Source organism: Zosterops lateralis, assembly GCF_965231275.1.
Source record: "Zosterops lateralis genome assembly, chromosome: 5".
Classification (NCBI taxonomy): domain Eukaryota; kingdom Metazoa; phylum Chordata; class Aves; order Passeriformes; family Zosteropidae; genus Zosterops; species Zosterops lateralis.
In genome coordinates this window covers 28,477,455-28,495,020 of record NC_139766.1, presented here as the reverse complement: position 1 = coordinate 28,495,020, position 17,566 = coordinate 28,477,455, and the positions used below count along the sequence as shown (strand labels likewise).

The 17,566-nt window shown below is 35.0% G+C and overlaps 1 protein-coding gene across 3 annotated transcripts in view; it reads left to right on the top strand.

Annotated features, from left to right (window-relative positions):
- Window positions 1-4,577: 4,577 nt before the first annotated feature.
- The window catches only part of DLC1 (DLC1 Rho GTPase activating protein), a 211,592-nt gene continuing 198,603 nt past the window's right edge, over window positions 4,578-17,566 (top strand). The window contains exon 1 of one of the 3 annotated variants that reach the window (XM_083862027.1): window positions 4,578-4,828. The gene's annotated coding sequence lies outside the window, so the exon portion shown is untranslated. Of the gene's footprint in view, window positions 4,829-5,501; window positions 5,872-17,566 lie in introns of those variants that run through there. The other 2 variants (XM_083862026.1, XM_083862025.1) reach the window with 2 other exon arrangements.

Genomic DNA, 17,566 nt, shown 5'->3' with positions numbered 1-17,566 from the left:
AAGGCTTAGATTGTGACAGGTTTTATTTCCATGGAGCAAGAAGTCATTGTAATTTTACAAGTCTCGTCATCAATTTGCCAACGCAAGAAAAGGTGTGTGCATCAACCAGCATGTCCACTAACAGGTACAGTTGAGACCCAATTTGAGGAAAGTTTAAACATTTAATTGTTTCTATGTTTGGTGATTCTAAAATTTTTTGCTCTACTGAAACAGAGCAGCCTGAAACAATTTCCTGTAACTATTAGTGAACAAAAGGTTTTTAAATACTGACACAGTAATTTCTACCAATATTTGAAACTCGAAAACAAGTGACATTTGTTTGGAGCAATGGCTAACAATCCATGTTAGGGAAAATGTAACCAACCCTAACAGACACACTTAAAATAGCCTACTATGTTATAAACAAAAATCCTTCTTTTAATCATTCATACCTGAATGTTAGTGATCAAAAATCCCAAAACAGGAAATAAAACAAACACTTCTAAAAATAGGAAATCTGCCTGAGTGTTATCATCTACTCATTTGGGAAGTCACTGCATTCTTCTAATCCATGTTAATCTTCATTTGGCATACTATTTTGGTCTTGGGCCTGCCTCAGCAGCAACCTCAGATTTGAGAGTTTATCTTCTGTAGAAAAGTTAGAATCTTTTAATAAAAGCTAAAAGAGCCTTAACTTTTTTTTTACCTTTTAATGGCTTAAGGATAATCTTCATTAACACATCACTGAGAGTAAGAATGTATGTAAATACATGCAAGACTAAGGGCTTCTTTAAAAAATGATCTTAATATTTCTGTCTAAATTACTGAGTAAAGTCCAAAAATTATTGATAATTAGAGTTCACTATTCCAAATTGCAGAAATGTAATTAGCAAATTGTGTATTTAGGAGGGGCATTTATTTTATTTGGTATGTTTTTTATTAAAAAAACCCAACATTATTTCCATAGTGATGCACATAGATACTATTGCTTCTTCTAAAGATTTTGATGGAGATTTTTTTCAGTTCCAATTATATCCTGTTCATAAAGTCTTGGCAGTGAATAATTGTTTATATAGACATAGTTTTAATATATTCAAATTAATTTCATTTTGCTGAAATTGTCACTTGTAAATCTATTTCAACTCGAAAATCGTAAAGAGCCTTTTTCAGATTTCCTTGTGCAACACATTTATACTGCAATTCAATCCACTGGGATCTTGCAAGGATACAGGAAATATGGTCATGTCCCTGAACAGGGCTAGTATATGAAATCTGTGTTTTTCCCATGCCTGATCCCCAGCCATTCTATTATGCCAGTCTGTGTGTGCCTGATGGATGCTTATCTTTCCCTCCACTTGCTCCCTCTTATGTTTTATAATGATTTCTTCAAATCCAAAACATCTTAATAAAATGTCTTGGCAAGAACAAAGTCATGTACTTGATACCTATGAAATGTGAAGGTATGGAATACCACAGGAAATCAGGTGACTCCACTGTGAAACAAAAGCAAACATTGCAAGTTTGAAAATATTTTTAAAATAGAGCTGTTCATCTCTGTCTTATAGGATTTTCAGCAGTTCCAGGTGTATTTAAACAAAATAAGATGGGTTTTTTTCCTATTCTTCAGTTTCTAGGGGAAATATATCAGGTTTAGATATTCTCTTTAGGAAAAAAAGGAAGATGTTAGGAAAAGCTATAATGTTTTTCTGTAAAACATTTGGCAACTTCTCTTTCTTAGGACAAATAAGAGTAAGAGCTCAAGTGCTCTTTTTTTATTTAGCACATTACTCTCTCAACAGGATTCCTTCTTAAACATGAAAACATATTAAGTCCATCAAAAAACCTGATGATACTGTTTCACAGAAGTTACTTGAATTTTGGATTCAGTTTCTTATAGACCAACTGCAAGATTTGGATAGCATCTCTTTGCTTTATTTGGGAGATTTGACTGAGCAAGAACTAAACTATGGAAGAGTCTACCACTATGTTCAGTTCAAGGTCTAGAAAAGACCATCAGATCTTCAGACAAATAAAGAGGGTCTGAAAATATCCACACCTGCATTATGTTAATGTCTGTATACTCCTACAATGAAATTGCTTGACTGCTTTGAGTTCTTGTTACTTTTAATTGGTTTGGTAATTGATTTTATATAGGATCGTGGAAAATAACATATTATTAGTTTCTCTTTCCACAATATGTCATGGAGTGTACTCAGCTTACACTAATACGACAAAAAACATTTTTCGTTTGTGAATAAATAATATTATATGTGTGATTTTTTTCTACGTTGATTTTAATTCATAATTATTTTAGATATAAAATATAATCATAATGAGAATGGAATATTGTAATTCTTCAACTAACATTACCTAAATGAAAATCGGAGTTATTTGAATAACTGATTTATATGGCCTAGCTTTGAGAATTACGGTTTTCTGAATTACAGATGTGCCAAGAAAAAAAATACCTTTGTGTTTGATTTAAGCTTAGAAATAGCCAGGAGATAAATTCTATCATTTCAGTATAGTCAGTCAGCCCACAATGGAAGTGCTGGTCTTATAAGTGAATCACCTTTTTTCTCATTAGTACTTCATTCCTCTACTTATTTTTTCCATTCTATTTATTGTTCAAGATCAAATAGAATTATCAAGATTTCAGACTTAAATGTTCTGATTTCACATGTTCTTTCTATTCTACCATTGTAAAGTTTTATTAGAGTGTCTTTGAATAAGTATTCAAACTCTGGTTATTCCCCTCCTTTCTGCAGATGTGATAGCAGGAAAAGATATTTAGGAGACAGTCTGCCCTCAGTTTTCTTAGACAGGAAACACACAGAAATTGTCTATGATGGCCTTTTCTATTTCTCAGCTACTCATTAAGCACTAGAATATTTGAAATAAGTTTTCTTTTTGAAACTGTTTCACATAGCATACCTTTTAAATATGTCCCCACTTATAAATTTTTCAACCTGTCTTATTCCTTGTGACTGGCTTCTGAAAAAAAAAGCACCTTCTTTAATGAAAATCAAAGGTTTATGATGGAATATTAAGTGAAGTTTAGCTAAAGAAAAATAATTCTTAAATAATAATTAACATTCAGTCTTAAAATGTTTGTTTACTTTTTTGGAACTGTGTGTTTCAAATTTTCATCACTTTTTGTGGGTGTTATAAAGCCAAACAATTTTAGTAAATTTTAACTGCAAGGAAACTAAAGGCTTTTTATTTTCATTCCCATAAACATAAATTTTAAAATTGTGCAATTTGTGCAATTGCATAATTGCAAATAAATATGCCCCTTCACAGCTTGTAACTTATTCACTAAATTCCAAACTGAAATCTTGCAGGGAAATAGTATAAATCACACTTCACAGTAGAGTAAAAGTTATGGATTCAGAACTGAGAGTAGCCAAATGTAGTTAAAAATAATCCTGAAAAGTTATTTACCTCTGGGGCTGTGCTTCTGGCTGTTCTGAGTTTACCAGCACATGTGCTGTTTCCTTTTATGGGCTTCAAAGACCTCCGTCTTTGAAGATGCAGAGGTTAGGCTGGGAAGTCGTTCCACTTAAGGCTGTCTATCTCCACCATCCATGTACATGAAAGCTACTGGGAAAAATTTCAAACCCACTTCCATTTAGGTCTGCATAATTTTGCAACTAACTTTTAAAGCTAATACTGTAATTTTAAGGCTGAAAACTGCATATATAAAATTACACATGTGACAACAAAGACCACATTCGGCAAATTTAGCAGATTTTAGCCCAAAGTTCCACATGCTCAGGAACTAAAGCTTGACAAATTAGCTCCAGATATGGCCATATTTGTGAGTGCTGGAGACAGCCCTACAGGGCTGGCTTTTCTTTGACTTAAGAAATGCCCTTGAAAAGATTCAATTGAGCTAATGAAGGCGTTGTATAAACAGTTGAGAGCAGTTGTTGGAGGCTGGTAGAAACTCATGTATCAGCAGTTAGTAATTAAGATCTTCTATCTCCTTTCAGAATAAATATCCTGTCCCAGTTGTGGCAGGCCTGCTGAATGCAGGCTTTCTGGTCAGTAAATGTCCAGACATTATTTTACATATAAAAACATCTGCAATGTCTTACTTCTGTAGCTCCCTCTGAAAGCCAGAAAAAAGGCCAAATTTTCCAATGAATAACTGAATCAATAACTGTAAAATCATTTACTCAGAGCAATAATTAATAAGGAGTCTTTACACCAGCTGAAGGAGTCATCAGAGAGTAAGTGGTAAATGACTGACCCACCTGGTAAGATGAATAAACAGCACTACTTTCTGTCTTGAAAGTATAAAAAACTAAAAATTGTACATGTTGATTACTATTATGAGTCACGCAGACTTAAATAAAATAAATACTAAGTAAGTTATTTTACCTAAATATAAAACCAGTGGCCAAAGATGGGGGTTTGCATGTGTTTATTAGTAGAATTTGTTACGTGAATAGCTAATATTTATTCCTAATAAATACACTAATTAAAGCCATACTAGTAATTTCCATTAGCTTACCCTCAAACTTCCACGGAGCTGTCCGTCTGGTTTTAATCAAAACCAAATGGTAATCCAAGTTCTCAGGCTGGAACAGCTAAGAGGAAGTCGTTCAGAGAAGGCAGAAGAAAGCAGAAAAGATAAACAGACGATATTCACTAAATTTGTACAGAGCAAAGGATGTAGATGCTGTGGGTTACTCTGGAGACATGATTCAGGCACCCTGTCAAACTGGAACGAAGTACTTACAAGTGTTTTATGTCAGCAAAATACTAATATGATCAAGATGGAGTCTGTCCTTTTGCTTTTGCAGGGCTGGATTTGTATGACTCTGGAGGATTCTCAAAAGAGGTAAAGCAACATATTCCACTGCATGCAACATGACTGTGTTTAAACTGTAGCCTTCGTTTTCTCAGATCCAGCTTATTCTCTTGAGTGAGAATGCAATTTTAGCATGTCTTTAAATGGAGTCTATCTAACTGTGTGTATTTGTTCGACAGAATCATACTAGAACTTTTGTCACTGTGACGTGTTCAGTTTAGATCGCATTTCTCACTACCTGATGTCAAAAACCAGGTGTTTCAGAAACGTTCTTGTATTGTTCTGGATAACTCTTACCTTTGTGTGAGTATTAGAGATGTATAAAGTATTTTTTTAAAGGGAAAAATCCAGGAGGGAGAGATCTAAAAGCATTTTTACATTATGTAGCTGTAGTACTGGTATTTTTCTTTAGCAGAAATAGCCCAGCAGTGTATAAAGCTGACTGCCTTGAAACACTCGGTCTTGACATTTTCTTTTCCCTCCATTTCTGTGCTCTCTCCCTGGCGCAGGCAGGCAGGCTCGCTGTCTCTCTCTCCCTCTCTCTCTCAAAGGCAGGAAATACTTTTCAGGCAATCTGGGCCTGGTTGTTGAGGCCCCCTCTCACAAAACATCAGTCTGAATTTAGTAGACAGAAGTCACTGGGAAAAGCTTGACAGGCTCGTGCTTAGCTAAGGCTCCCTCCAGCTGCAGAGGGTGTTTTTGTTAGAATCACACATTGAGCGAAACTGCTTAGAATAGAGCAATGATCTCAGTAGCGAAATCTGAACTTTTCTGCTAGCAGGAGCTAGCTGGGACTGGGCTCTTTTGTTTGTTTGTTTGCTTATTTGTTTCTTCGTTTTGTTGTTTGGGCTTTTTTCTTCTTCTGTTGACCAAAGATTTTAGGAAGGTCATGTCTGAATTCCTGATTCTCTTCATCTAGGTAAGGCTGTATTGGAATCTTTTTGTACTTTATACTATAAAAAAAATTGGACCAAAAAAAAAAAAAAAAAAAAAGGTAAGAAAAATCTCAGAAAAGAAACCGGTATCCAGCACTGGAGTGTTCTGCATTCAGGATCTCAGCATTAGAAAGAGAGGTAAAAATTTTATAATCTTTAAAAATATACTGTTAGTTGTAAACTGTGACTATTATGTTTATCAAAATATGCCAGACCTATAAAAAATTAATGTGCATTTTTCTTCATGTTTTAAAAATATGCTTGAAATTCTGAACTTTATTTGCATTCTGATATAAATAAATAGAGTGGTAGGGTCTTGCTTGCGTATTTTTTAGTGTATATTAAATAAGAAAGTTAGATGTGTGAGTGTTTTGGGGTTTTTTCCACCTCATTAACAACGGGGAGGGCATTTAGGGCTATGTTTTTTTCTCTCTCCTCACCTTCCCTTCCCTTCACTCCAGCGGTAATGATGATGAGGAGTGTCTTAGGTAGATATATCAGTTGTACCTCTGCTGGGCTAGGTGTCCAGCCTTTTCTCAGTCCTAGATGAAATTTGTTGCAGAAGCGACAATACAGTTTTAAAGGTGTACACTCTAAATCTGAAGTTCCAAGGTTTATTTGTTGGCTTTAGCTAAATTAGGTTATTTTTAGTAACATATAATTAGATACAGAGATTGCTGTGTGCTGTGCTAGCATTTAGAAGAGGTAAAGTAAGAGTCAGTAAATGTCAACTGACTGTAATTTTGGGGAGGATGTATGGATTTACTCTTTTTTTCTTCTTAACCTAGTAAACATGTAACTAATAAAAATAACAATCTGCTGTTAAGAGTTTAGGGAGAATATTACGATAGTATCTTTCACTGATATGTGAATGCATTTATATTTTATGTAAAATTGTGGTTTAATTATGAATTTGTTCTGGATATGAGAAGCATTTTCTATGTCAATCTATATAGTATTTTTTGTCTTCTTGAAAATTATTGTTTATAAGTAATCTGAAAATTACTTTAAGGCTCCATGTAGTTATTGGCCAGATTGGTAACTAAAGGGAAGTCATCTGTTCATGAATTTCAAGAATCTTTTAACTTTGCTTTTACTATTTTTCAAAATGATTGTTGTGTAAGGAAATGACTTTGTGATGTGAAAGGACGTGAAGGATATTCCAGAATGGGGTCAAATATTTCCTCTGCAGTAGACTGAGAATTGTACACTTTGCTGCCATTGGGGGGAAGAAAGTTCTTCAGGGTGGTCAGAATTGGCTCTGGCTTGTGAAGGGAATGTATCTGAACTGGACAGGGAACAATCAATAGGCAGTAAATTGTTCCTGAGTATATCCTGGCATAAATTTTAACATCACAATCACTTATTTGCTTATGGACAAGTCTTCTCCAGTGAGATGTTCTAGTCTGGGAGAGCTGCGATACATAAGTGGTGGGACTGAGAAGTTAAGAGGAATTTGTCTGAGTCTTTTTGTCATTCTCATGAAATTGTGCTGGAACATTGATGTCTCAAGGGATTTGGCTTTAGTGGCTTTTACTGCACTGTGTTCCCATGCTTGCTGCTGCAAGTATATGTGCACGTATTTAGTATTAGTGAGTACTCCAGTTAAACAGAGGAAAATATTCCCTATTAAACAGTTATCTTCTGCAGCACCACTTCTGGGGTTTAAAGCATATAATTACCTCATCTGACCGCACTTGCAGATGAAAGTACTTGACACCTGAGGCAGTTGAACTACAGGGTGGACAACAGAAGAGAACCCAGAAGGTATTTTCTCGTTAAACTCTGAATTTTCTTTAGACTATAAGAAAATATACCACTGATAGATGCCTGCGTTTTTGATTTAGAAGGTTTAAATGAAAGTCCTGGAGACAAATCACTATTCAATTTCTGGTTCTACTTAGCCTAATTTCTCGGTTATGCTTAACTTGTTTTGGTTTTTTAAGATATGGTTGTTCAAGAAAAAGGATTCACAGAAAAGTTATAATCTAAAAAAAACCTCTGAAAAATTATTTTATAGATATATAACAAAAATGAACACTGAAAATGAGCATCTAGAGGTTTTTTTGCCTTGCTGTGTTCCTTCGGAAATGTTAAAGTTCTTTTTGAAACAAGAAAATTGCCCAAGTACTTGGATCAAATTACTCCCTTGAAGGAAGTAATGAATTTATGTCTGCAGCCTTGAGAAAAATTAATGCAAATGGCTACATCCATGTAATAGGAATTATTCAAATAGCTTTCCTTCACCATAAATTTATGTGCCTGAAAACTAATCTTCTTTTGAACTTGTACCTGTTGACCTTCTTGTCAAATTCCACACTCAGAGCACTGGGAAAAAAAAGTTTGTACATTTAGGCCCAATTCACAAAGACCTCTTTAACACAAAGCAATCCCTCCTAAAAGAAAAGACAAGAGCTTGGGTGTGCAGTTTTCAAGTGGGCAAGGCTTATAGTAATTCTTTTAAAGTGCTGGGCTTAAAATAAATTTTAAAATTGTTAGGTGATGAAAAAATGTAAGGATTCCCCTTTTGGCTTTTTCGTAAGTCTCAAAAGTTACTTAACTTTTATTTTTCTTGATTGTCAGAAATATTAAGCCACATTTTTATATAATAGTTTTCTGTTGTTATTAATGAATTTTGTTACTGGAATATATCTTCTTTGTTATGAAGCTTCCCTGAGGACAATAGTAGTAGAAGGAGGAAGAGAATTTACAAATGTTTTTCTCTTTTCTCAAAAAGAAGCTATATTTTAGAATATTCTCCTTTTTCTTTTACTCATCTGGTTCCATTTTCTATTATTTGTTTGTCTGGAGAAAAAAAAAAAAAAACAAACGTACGGGGTGGGGGTTGGTGGTGTTCTGTTCTTTTTGCGAAAGAAAAAGCAAAAAGACAAAAACAGTAACACAAGGGCCAGAGCAATTGAAATAGTGCTTCCAGAAGCTAGATATTGATTTCCTTCCTATTAGGAGACAGCCTCTGGAGGTCTCTGATCCAACATGTCACTCAAAATTGGGTCGACTAGAACCAGTTGCTCAGGTCTTTGTCCACTAGGGCTTTAAATATGTCATCCAAAGATGATGACCACCATGAATTCTTAGTAAGGACTTTAAGACTGGCTGAATACAATGGTGTGTTTTTAATATATGTGTGTATACATGTATAGATATTTAGATATAGATATAGATATGCATATGTATAAATATGCATAAATTATACATCAAACCAAAATTATCTAGAATTTTTACATGTAAATCCTAAGCATATCATATGTGAACATTATTTTATTGTAATAACTACTTATATCAAACTTCAATATGTTTTGTATTATATTTCACCATTGATATTTGTTGATGCTTTCAGGTACTACTTATTTAAGAACAGTCTCTAGGTAGGTAATTTGATATCCACTACTACCAGAGTTGCTTGTTTCTCTTTAATGAGAACAATGACTTATGTTAAGATTACTAAGGCCCAGAGTTTTATCTCTGGTGTATTTTACATTAGTCACATCCCGAATGAAAAGTTTGCCTTAGGCTCTGTGTATCATTAAAACCAATTTCACTCATAATATGTACTCTTTACTTCTAGCCTTCACTTTCATCTAGGCTTTCTTTTTCTTATAGTGATTTGTGATACTTCTGTTGTTTATTCCACTGTATGTACCTGGTGTCAAAATCTATTAGCTTTAGGTGAACTGCCCATGAACTTTAGGAAATTTTATAATCAATTTTCTTACCTCTGAATCTATACTGGTTCTCCCACCCTTTTGCTCACTCTTTATCAGTTGTAGAATTTTCAGGTAGATAGGTCTTATTGGTGATAGTTTCACAATGGGATTAAACCATTACAAATACTCTTTAATGCTAGAACAAATAAATGTTCCAAGTTGAACATCATAATACTTATGGAAGGTTTGCCTTATGATAAAATGTTTTGGGATAAGAGAGTGGTGAGTTGGTGGTGAGTTTGAAGTAAACATCATCAGACTAAGAAGTGAGGAAAATCTGGAGTAGATGGGAGGATTGTTGCAATGAGTCATTTTGCTAAAGGGGCTAAAAGAAGATGGAAGGGGCAAGAGGAACCAGTGACAAATTCACCAGACCAAAGCAATTTGGGTTACATTATTAAAGCTGTATAACTGCACCTCATTTAGGAGCATTCATAACCTTAATATTGTATTGCTAGCAGTTTGCTAAGACTATCACAATATATGAAACTTTTTTGACCTCTTCATGAATTTGCTCATACGTGACACAGGTATGTGAAGGAGAACTTACTTTGGATTCACTTTTTCAGTCTGGAGCACTTAACAATCCACTTCTTAGCAGTCCTGAGACACTCAACACACTAAAAGTTGTACTGCGAAATTCATTACGCCTTTTTTTGTCTGCAGCTAAATGGAGATATATCCCTTTTCATTTTGCTTGAATTGTTTATCTTCAGTTAACGCTGTTTTATCAGAGCAAGTTGATAGCTTTCATTGGGTATACAACACTGGATATAAAGATTTTTTTTTTAAAGCATTTGCATGTTGTGAGAGAATTGGTAGCTGGATAAGGAAATGGATCTGAATTAGTTTTAAAATCAAGGGAAAATCTCCATGTGAACTCACAAGTCATGTGTTTTATTTTTCCTGTAGTTATGTACTCAGAAACAGCAATTTCCAGGGCTGAGTATATCTTTCCAGGCAGGCTACAGATGCTGAGTAGAAGAATATCATTATAAAATCAGGAGACCAGCTGATGAGTTTGGAATTGAGGCCCTCTGGAAAATACTGTGGAGAATGTCTATTGACTAGCAGATATATTCGCATTATGCCTATGAGAGGCAGAGAGAAAGGGGATATAGAGGGGAGATACACATACTCTGTAAAAGTCCTTTGACAGACAAAGAACTTTTTGGATTCCAAAATAAGAATAATATAATGAAACATAATCAGTTTCAGGGTTAGGTTCAAATGCAGACTTTTTTTCCTCCCAATTTCACCAACATGGAGGATAAATTAAATTTTTACATTCCCTTCCTTGGAGGAAGTGGATTTAATTATGTCCTCCAGTGCATTTAAAAAGCACTGAGTGTACATTATATGTTATTTCTCTCTCTAGTTTCAAAGAAATAGTGGTACAGCTGCCATTTTGAATAATTTTTGCTTTTCACATCTTCAGCTACATTCCAGAAATATTTGCTCAGTTGCTCTCAGTACTTCTTTACAGGTGCAAAAAAGTGGGATTACAAATGATTCTGCTAATGATTCATTCCCACCAAAAAGCTCAGTCACCTCAGTAGTCATTCTCTGTAGACTCTCAATGATAAAATATTTATCTTTCTCAATGGGAAAAAATAATTTTCTGCTCTTTATGTAAAAAATATTGGCAAAATAATCTCAAAAATATTTTTTCGTCGTTTCTACACCAGGAATGAAAACAGGCCTCCTGCTATTCAGCAAGGAGGCTGGTTGCCAAAAGTCATTGTCCGTGGTGCCTGACACTACAGAGATTTCATAGCTCATGGCTATAATGAGCACCACCAACCTTTTTAAAAATAGAAACACCATATTAGAACCTTAAATCTAAAAGGCAACAGGGATACAATCTGACTAATTTATATTGTTTCCAAAAAGACATCCTGTAGCTAAAAGATTAGTTTTTCACCAGAGCTGGCTAGAAAATGAAATGTCTTCTATCTGGGAGAGGGGAGAAATATTTGTGGAAAAGATTTCCCTAATTCAGGACCAAAAATAATAGCCACAGTTTTCTGGGTTGCCATGTCCCGTGGGATGACCTTTTGTCATTTCATGTCTTTTTGAGATGTTTTCAGTTCAAGCAGGGAGTGAAAGGAGGTGTAAGCAATCTATAAATTATGTTATCTTTTCTATTTTTGGGGAGTAGAGACCCAAAATGATTTGGGGGGAGGGTTGGCAGAGGGATGAATTTTCCATATGAACCTCCTATGAAAAAAGAAGACTTTAAAACTTTACATCTGAGATTACTTTTATTATGAAGAAACAAGAAATTTATATTATGGAATCAAGACAGTATCTGTAATAACTTTCACACTACTAAATTTTGAAAGCCAGAAGACTCACAGATCTGAATTTCTAGATGGGTCTAATTTTCTTCTTAAAGAGTCTATGCTAGAAACTATTTTTTGGCCTAAAGCTTTTTTCACTTTTCAGTGTGCAGTTATAAATTTGACAGCTGTTGTCACTTTGGAGTGATACTGTGGTGAAGGGGATGGATATTCATAACTGCTAAAAAAACTTTAATGCTGAGTATTAATGTATTAACCAGTATTAACAAAACTACAATAAAGTGATATCACTGTGCTATAAATTCTTGAGAAAATAATATTTCACTGTTTTATTGACTATTCAAAAAAGGACAGAAACATAAAGTTGGATATTTTAAATGTTATGTTTAATTGGTTTTGATTTGATAATTAAATTGAGTGTAAGCTATATAGCTCTTTAGTAATCCTGGATAACTGTGGATCAGTTTGGATTGAGTCATTTCCCCTTTCTCATCCTTGAGGAAGAGCCTTGGCTGATCTGAGGCTCAGCAGTGGAAATGAACCAAATACAAATACAACCAAGCTAAAACCCACTGTAATCACATGTTGGCTACAAGTAAAAGCTCCTCGTTGTGTGATGATGAGCACTGGTAATGCAGCTGCTTTTTGAGGAAGAGAAAATAAAAGAACTCCATGGTTTATATTTTCTAGCTATACGGTAATGCAAAATTTTGGCTCCTATCTTGGGAGCCAATATTATTTTCACAAGACAAGCAAGACTTTTGAAGTCTCTGAAATAATTACTAGCCAGCTTGACTTTACATTTTCTGGTGTCTAATGTACTGAGATCTTATAATGCTGCTGTACAGTATCAGTTTTGCTGGTGTACAGTATCAGTTTTTGTAACATGTTAATGTCTTCCAAAGGAAGGATGTTTACACCCTGAAGTGTGTTAGGCATTTCCAGTGACAGTAAGCTGTAATAAGCATGTATGACATATGTCAGAATCTGTAAAGAAGAAAATAATATAGTTTGCTAAAGGGAGAATGAAATTGATCCCTGAAGGAAATATGAAATCCTTATCAAGTCAGAAGAATGCTTTCAGGTACATGGCTTGATTAATTTCTTCTGTGGTATTTTTTATATCTGAAATAACAAACTTTTTGCAGTATGATTTATATTTATTATATATTATAGCTTCTATTTACTTACATGGACAAATAAAAAAGCAGGTTTTGTTCTAATATTTCTGCATTCTATTTCTACTTTAGACTTCTGCAAATTCCTGCTGTGTGGCACACAATGAATAAACGTTCTCCTTCTTCATGATACACTTGATTTTTATATGGCTCTAAATTCTCTCTTTCCCAGTCAGGAAACCTTCACATATTTCATGCCTCTTCAGAAGTCATACCATACTTTTAATCTTTTCTGTTGTTTTTTGTGTATGTTTTCCTACCCTATTTCTCTTTCTGAGACAGAATTACCATCATTGTATATAGTTTTCGGTTAATTGCATAATAAGAATTAAGAAAATATTTTTTATTATGCCACTGTATGCTCAGCCTCTCTTTTGTCTATTGTTCTACGTATTTTCTAATTTTCACTGAGCTTGAAATTCAATTGCAGATTAACAGCCACAGTGACTTAGTTTTGGGTTTGCTTTCCAGATTGGTAGACAATATAATAGAGATTTTTAATATGCATTTATAATTAGAAGTATTTTTTTAATCACTGAATGCCATTTTATTTTGTTCAGAGAGTTTCATATGCAGTTTTATCTCCTAGTTCTCCTTTTCAATTTGGTGAAATTAGCAAATTTCATCATTTTACTTCTTTTCTTTTTCTGAATAATCTAAAAAACACAGGTTTTAATACCTGCCTTCACAAAACTATTAATAATCTCCCTCTTTATATAAAAATAAATAAATCAGTCACATATTCTCACTTCTGATTTTCTGTTTAGTTTATGAGTTCTTTTGATTTTTATTTTTGTTAGCCAATTAACTGCATATGGAAATCAGATTTGCAAGTATGTAGTTCGCAACCAAGTGGTCTTTTTCTTATTTGATTTTAAACCATCTTTTCTTGCATCCAATCATTGCTCACAGCACTTCAAGACTAAGTGTGCAGAGAAAATCCCTATTTCTCCCACCTTCTCACTCTGTGGAGATACCACTCATGATGCCTAACAGGGAGATGGAGATTTGAGGGCCAGAAATCTCTCTGCTTTTACTTCCTTTCAATGATCAGAGAGAGGAAGGTTGGAAAAAGTCTCTTATCCTAGAAAGGTTATATTTCCCACACCTACTCCAGTCCCTGCTCAGGATCCCTTCTGGCTCTGTGGCTCTCTCTTAAGTAAAGCTCTTCTCTGACCCCAAAGGCATGTGCCATTAGCTTGGAAGAATGTCCCCGTTGCAGTTCCCCAGATCTGCCCTCTCTACATGTGTCTCCCTTTTCATTCCTTAGTGCAAAGAGGATTATTTGGATATCTTTCAGAGTTACAAGTTCAGTAATATTTCATTTGAGTATTTTTATGCATTCTATTCTATTCTAAATTCTAATATTTGGTTCCCGATCACTTTATTTTCTTGGAATGTCTCCTAATAAGTGCTTCAACAGGAGTCAGTTCATAGGGGAGGAACTTATCAGGGAGGTGTTAGCAGTTGTGTCCTTTTTGATCTACAGCTGGGCAGCAATTTTAAAATCCTGTATGGTAGGGTATGCTGGAAGGAACGTTTGTATTTTGGACTTAGTACTATTTGCCTCTATTTCTGTCCACTGATTCATGGCTGGAAACCAACAGTAAGATCTCCTCAAAGAAAAGAACAAGTATCCCGTGAAAGAACACTATTAGGATGTGTTTGTGTTTATCTGTACAAAAATCAGCAACACATACTTAATAGTCGTTGTTCACATTTATAAGTACATCACATGCATACACATGCAAACCTGGCAATTAAGTTATATAAAAGATTTTAATTGGTTTATTATTTCATTTTTGAAACATACTTGTCTTGAGAGTACTATGCTTTTTCTGATTTTTAAAATAAAGTTGTAAGTATTTTTTAAATAATTATAAGTTCAAACTGGTTTTAGCATTTGATTTTACATATTAAAGAAATCAGAAAAAAATTGCATCTAGTATTCATTAGATTAATACCCCACAACAAACAATCCTAATATTTCTACTCTACGACAGCTTGGTTTAACATGGTCCAAAACCCTGCACTACAAATTCTGCTTATATAGAAACTGCAGACAAGGTAAGCCTCCATTTCAGTGAAATCCAAAAGGTGGTCTATGTGCAGGAAATAAGAAAATGAAGGATTGCCTTTTAAAAGCAGGAGATCTTTTAAAATAAATAGCTGAGCGAAGACTTAGAGGCTTATGTTTTATCTCAAATTATTTGTAAACAACATTCTGTGTCAGAGATTGGTATGGAGTTACTGAAAGAACTGTATGCAAGCCAGACCAGGAGATGTGAGATGAGTTTATAGGAAACAGACCCTGTTCACTTAGACTTCCTTAAACAAAGTTTACTGACTGGGGTCACAGACCAATGAAGATAAAATAACGATAACAAAATAAATATTTCTGCTTGATCTCCATTGCTTACAAACTCCTGCTATGCAAAAAATGTAATGAAGCAGTCTTTCATCTTTGTTTTCGTTCATAAGCTAATGCTTTGCCTTTTTAAATTTTTTTTTAAGAAAAGTTTTGCATCCCATGTAAAGCATTATCATCATTGGCATGATGGTGGGGCTGTACTGCCTGGGTTGCCCTCTCAGAAACTTTCCTGCCACAGACTTGGTAAGCTGTCTTCTGTTCTCTGCAGCTTTCTACCTTCTAAAGCTTTTCTATTTCTTGCAAGGTGGAGATGGTATATGGTGCAATGAATTGTCAGAATGGAGGAATTGGTGGAGGCAGCAGGGACATCACTCCTGGATCAGTGGCAGTGCTTGATCTGGCCATACAGGGATGCCACCAAGTGTCTTCCACAGCAGTGTCTTACTTAGGACTGCTTTTGCCACAGTTTTTCTCTCCTAATGGCTTGGGCTTCACTGCCTCAGCTTGTGTGGTGGCTGCTATTGCTGCATAACCCTGTGTTTCTCTCTTTACCTCTTTCTTCCACTCTGGGAAAAAACAGGAATCCACTCCCATGTCCTGGAAGTCTGAGGGGCAAGAGGTAGAACCAGAGAGCCCTGGTTATGTGCTTTTGCCCTCTCATTCTTGTAACTGGAATGTTTATCTGTGCTATCCTAAGCCCTAGTTTTGTAAACAATGTGAAGCATCATAGAGGTTTCTTGAGTGGGTTTCTGCTGCAGTATGATGACCCACTGCTCAGTTTCATTTTCTATAGGTCAAGAATTACCTATTGAATCAATGTTGACTATATTCCTTAATTCAAACCCAGGATCAAGAAATTTTGCCCAGAATAAGTTTTATCCTTTGTATTTTTGTTTTGAACTTTTATTCTTCAGAAAGTTAATAGTACTAAGCAATACCAAACAGTGCCATTAAAAAGTAAAGTGAAATATAAGTCTGAATCATAGCAACAGCTGAATGGACAGTATCATATTGATAGATGTTTTGATCAGAATAGAAGGTCTTTTCACTCTGCAAAACATTTCAACAGACTGATGATGGTTCATCTGACAGTCTTAAAATTCTGCAGAAAGCAGATATAAAGGTTTCTAGTTATGGCATGGCAAGAACAGGAGGTGAGAAAGGGGGATGTGTCTTCCCTTGGGCAAAAGTACAAATGTACCTGAGAGGGCCATTTCTCAGAGGGTAAAAGATGCTTCATGTCAAGAAAAAAAAAATGAGCAGCAATAGCAGAAAAGCAGTGATCAAGACAGGAACACTTCCTTCTGCAAAGTGGCAGTGCACTTTTTTGTCTGGCAGATCTCTTTCAGAGGTCTGGAGCAGTGATCCCTCCAAGGCACAGCTTATGTCCTTGCATGTGAGTGAAAGGAAATAGGTTGTCCTCAATAAATAGGTAGAAAAGAAAGAAAGTTGCTCGTCAGCCCTTAAATGTCAAGCAATTAGAGCAGGAAAATAATTTCTAAGCTGAATTGTTTATGGTAGTCTTTGGGGAGGGGAGAGGGAACAGAAGAAAAGCTGTCACCAAACTCTGAGCTCCTTCATGTGCCATGGGAATGAGGGGATTTCAGGAACTGCTGGTGAAGCTGCCTGGAGAGGTAGCATATGTACTGTAGATTTTCATATTAGGTGCTAACATATACTCATTTGTTAGAGAACAATAAAAGTGGCCGTGTCGTATATTTATTTGTCTTGCACTTCAAGCAAAGTATTTTATATTTTTCTCTTTAATATTTTTTCTTCAGTCTAAGAGGTAGCCAAAACTAGTGATAATGCAAGTAACACAGAAAGGTTCCTAAAATAAAATTTGTTTTTCATCCCTCATGAAATATAACTCACCGTATCCAAGAAATGAAGAGCAGTAACAGATCCGTTACTGTAACTCCATCTAACAGCAGCAAGATTAACACATACCCATTAAGTCTCTGAGAACCTGCCTTCTGCATATTAAAAGCAGCCTAATATTAGGGAGGTGGATGCATTTGTGTCATTAAGAAGTTGTATTTTTTCAGGTTTTTACCCTTAACATTTCTAGTATCTTTATTGATTGTTATCAGAAATGTCCCTATATGGCTGTAGCAACCACGTTTAATTTTCTCTAAAACAGATGAGAGTACTGTTCTATTAGGGGGAAAATGGGAAGCTGAAAATGTGTGGCACCCATGCGCAGCTTCAAATATTGCTCATGGAGGCCAGTAGAAATCATTGAGCCCTTTCTAC